Source organism: Lycium barbarum, chromosome 7 (assembly GCF_019175385.1).
Source record: "Lycium barbarum isolate Lr01 chromosome 7, ASM1917538v2, whole genome shotgun sequence".
In the NCBI taxonomy this organism is placed as follows: domain Eukaryota; kingdom Viridiplantae; phylum Streptophyta; class Magnoliopsida; order Solanales; family Solanaceae; genus Lycium; species Lycium barbarum.
Window position 1 is genome coordinate 23,977,964 of NC_083343.1, and position 4,468 is coordinate 23,982,431.

The 4,468-nt window shown below is 39.9% G+C and overlaps 1 non-coding gene across 1 annotated transcript; it reads right to left on the reverse strand.

Annotated features, from left to right (window-relative positions):
• Nucleotides 1–1,097: 1,097 nt before the first annotated feature.
• Nucleotides 1,098–1,203, reverse strand: LOC132604775 (small nucleolar RNA R71). The gene has a single exon (XR_009568875.1). It is a non-coding gene; the product is annotated as a small nucleolar RNA R71 (small nucleolar RNA).
• Between the last annotated feature and the right edge of the window lie 3,265 nt (nt 1,204–4,468).

The window sequence follows — 4,468 nt, forward strand, 5'->3', positions numbered from 1 at the left end:
AAACCTTGATTTGTTTGGGAAAATAATTAGGATTTGGTAAGAATATATAACAAGAACTCAAAGCTTTAAACTTTGTTTAATAAATTCACTTAGGAACAAAAAGAATTTACTTGGTATAATTAATCATTCTTCAATATTCACTTTCTTATATTTGGAAAAATCATAGAAAGAGATAATCTTTATTTATTGGGAAATAGTAGAAATTCATATAGAGGTTAAGTGCATTCATATAACGATCCATTAGAAGTATATCATGATCAATACCCATGATCATACACTTCATCTAAAGGGGACACAACCTTGGTTTCTTTTACCATAAATTACAATCTAAAGCAATTAATTAGCCATTAGTCACAAACAACCAACTTTTATCAAATTTTTCGGATTAAGACATTAGACCTAAAATAAAGCATTCTACGATTTTAGTAACCTTTTCTCACCATATTCCCTATGAGATTTGACCCCAACCTTATTGGGTTACTATATTTAACATCGTCCGCTTTACGCTAATAAAAGGTGTAATTTGAGCGTATCAAATTTTGAAGCCGTTGTCGGGGAATACGGTTTTGAAATTACTAAACAGTGTCTGCTTTGATTGAAGTCTTTTGCTTATTGCATCACACCTTGTTTGCTATTCCTTGTAAACCAGGTGAACATGAATCAAAAGCAGCAAAATCAATGTGCTGGTGACCAGGGTGGTCGATTGAATGATCGCGCAAATGAATTAGATGAAGTGAACGTTTTCGCTGATCTTGTTGCTGAGGAGGACTATGCATCTGCTATTGTTCATCCTCGGGTTGGAGCTGTAAGTGTCAAAATTGACTCCTCTCTCTACCAGTTGTTGAAGCTTGAGGGCTACTTTCAGAATTCTACTGAGAATGACCCTCAACGTCATTTGTAGAAGTTTGTGGATGTATATGCTCATCACATCCAAAATAATTTTCACAGGATGCTATTCGGCTGAGGCTTTTCAAATAATTCCTTAGCTAGAGATGCAAGAGCATGGTTCGAGAAGCTGCTCCGGAATTCTATTACTACATGGGCAGAGATGGTAGCAGTCTTTCTTAAGAAGTGGTATCCTCTTAGCAAGAAGGCTGAGATTCGTGACAAGATCGATGAATTCAAGCAGCGACCAGGGGAGAAATTATATGAAGCTTGGGAGAGATTTAAAGAGTATTTGCAGAAATTTCCAAGTCATGGTTTTCTGGAGCACATGTTAATGGAGAAGTTCTACCGAGGGCTGGATCCCGTGATGCAATCTATTGTAAACAATGCAGCTGATGGTTGTTTCATGGATAAATCTTACCGACGATTGACAAACATACTTAACAGGCTAACTACGCACAATCAGGCTTGGCACTCAAACAATGCTGATATTGTGCCCTATGGTAGTGTCATGATCCATAATATGGTAAAGGAGAATCAAGATACCCAGCAAACATTGGCTCAGCTTGCAACAAATATTTCTTTGCTAACCAAGAAGTTTGATGAGACCCAGATTAAGAAGGTAAATGTTTGCGAGGATGAGTTAGGTATGCCGAAGGTGATGTACCAGGTCCAAGAGGGTCCAAATCACGAGGGACCTCCTATGCAGGTTGAAGATGCTAATTAAGTGAACAATTCTTAAGGGGGTTATCAAAGGCTGAACTACCAAGGTGGTTACCAATCAGAATCAATGAAGACCTCAGCAGGGCCAAGGTACCTACAACAACAACCCAGGAAAATACAATAATAATTATGGTGGTGCGAACCAAAGGAGCTACAACAACAACAATTATTTTGGGAACAAGAGTTCCAATCCTTATATTCCACCGAAAGGGCAATCAACAGAGCAAGGTAGTTCGAGGGTTGAAGAAATGCTTGACAAGGTTTTGGCAAATCAATCCATGTCTGAAAGGACATTATCTGGGCTAACAGAGACAGTCGGTTCCCATACAACAACTATTCAGAAGCTCGAGTCACAAATGCGTGATATTTCTAGAGAGCAGCACCCTCTTAAAAAGGGAGGACTTCCTAGTGACACTATTCTAAATTCGAAGAATGGGGGAGGCAGTGTAGACTGTGTGTTTGCCATTAGTACTCGGAGTGGTAAAATACTCCAAGGGGCTGAAAAGAAAGTTGTTGAGCTCGAGCCGATAGATGATGAGGAAGAGGTGTGGTCTGAAGCACTAGTTATTGTTGATGAGAATCCTAATGACGAGAAAGTTGCTGATATTGCAGAAATTTTGAAGTAAGCTGATGACAAGACCAAGCAAACTGTGAAAGGGGTTCTCCACCCTTTGACCCAACTTTTCAAATCTAAACCTACCTTTCCTCAGAGGTTGGTAGAGATGAAGGAAGATGCTAAATTCAATTTTTTTTTATGATCAGCTGAAGCAATTATCTCTGAATTTTTCCTTCTTGGAAGCTGTCAAAGAGATGCTCGATTTTGCTAAGTACTTGAAGGACCTGTTGACCAAGAAGAAGACGGTGCCCCCTACGAGAAGAAAGAATTGTGGGATGCAAACATGAAACTAAGAGTTTGACTCACACTGTGAGTTCCATCATTTCAATAACTACTGTCCAGAAAAAGAGAGATCTGGGGGCGTTCACCATTCCTTGTTCTGTGGGGCACCATGATTTTTCTCGTGCTCTGTATGATAATGGGGCGAGTATAAATCTGATGCCACTTGCTATCTAAAAGAAATTAGGTTTGGGGATACCAAAGCCAACTACTATGAGGTTACACATGGCTGATAGATCTATTAAGAAGCCTGTTGGCGTGGTGGATGACGTTCTTATGCGGGTTGGTAAATTTATGTTGCCCGCTAATTTTATGATTCTTGACTGTACTATTGATCAGGACTTTCCTATTATTCTGGGGAGACTTTTCCTTGCTACGGGAAGGGCTCTGTTGGATTCGGAGAAAAATGAACTCAAGTTACGAGTCAATGATGAGAAAGTTACTTTTCAGGAAAGTAAGGGGATGAAGTTACCAAGTGCTTATGAGAGCATTTCGGTGATTGATTCTATTGATGAAGCGGTGGAGTTCAAGATGGAAGAAGAAAGTTTGGGAGAAGCTCTAGCTGGTATTCTTGTAAACTTTGATGCTGAAGACATGGAGGGTTATATAGAGACTATTAATTCGCTTGTTAGGTTGGTTTCATATTCTTACCACCCAAAGAAGCTGAATCTTGATCTGGAAATAGAACAACTCCTCCAGTAAAGCCTTCGATCATTGGACCACCGAAGCTTGAGCTTATACAACTCCCATCTCATTTGAAGTATGAGTTCCTTGGTCCTAATAATACATTGCCAGTGGTTATTTCAGCATTACTGACTGAGGAGAAAATTGAGAGACTTTTGGAGGTATTACGTGAATATAGGCGTGCTATTGGTTGGACCATAGTAGACATTCGGGGAATTCCTTCTGGGATCTGTCATAAAATCCAATTGGAAGGTGATAGAAAGTCGAGTGTGGAGCATCAAAGGAGACTGAATGAGAGCATGCAAGAAGTTTTTAAGAAAGAAATCATCAAATGTTTAGATGCTTGAGTGGTTTACTCGATTGCTGATAGTAAATGGGTGAGCCCAGTCCAATGTGTTCTGAAAAAGGGCAGCATCACTGTGGTGCCCAATGCAAAGAATGAGCTGATTTCGATGAGGACTGTAATTAGATGGAGAGTTTGGATGGACCATCGTAATCTTAACACTGCCACTTGCAAGGATCACTTCCCTATACCTTTTATTGATCAAATACTTGATCGGCTATTGGGACGATCTTATTATTGGTTCCTTGATGGTTATTCGGGATACAATCAGATCAACATCGCCCTAGAGGATCAAGAGAAGATGACTTTTACTTGTCCGTATGGGACATTTGCTTTCATCAGAATGCCTTTTGGTATTTGCAATGCACCGGCTACTTTTCAGCGGTGTATGATGTCAATATTCTCTAATATGGTGGAATACTTTCTCGAGGTCTTTATAGATGATTTCTCGATTGTTGGTGATTCTTTTGAGGACTGTCTTGGCCATCTGGGTCAAGTGCTTAAATGCTGTGAGGAGACTACTCTGGTGCTGAATTGGGAGAAGTACCACTTCATGGTGAAGGAAGGGATCGTCCTCGGATATAAAATCTCTGAAAAAGGAATTGAGGTAGATCAAGAAAAGATTAATGTGATTTCGAAGCTTTCTCCGCCCATCTCAGTTAAGGGTGTCCGGAGCTTTTTGGGACATACCGGTTTCTATCTGCGTTTCATCAAGGATTTCTCAAAAATCGCCAACCCGAAGTGTAAGCTTCTTGAAAAAGAGGCTAAGTTTGAATTTGATGAGAAGTTCCGAAAGGCGCTCGATGAATTGAAGCACAGGTTGACCACAACCCCTATTATTATTATTTTCCTGACTAGTCTCTACCGTTCAAATTGATGTGTGATGCAAGTGATTTTGCTATTGGTGCTGTGCTTGGCTAGAGACATAATAAAATCAT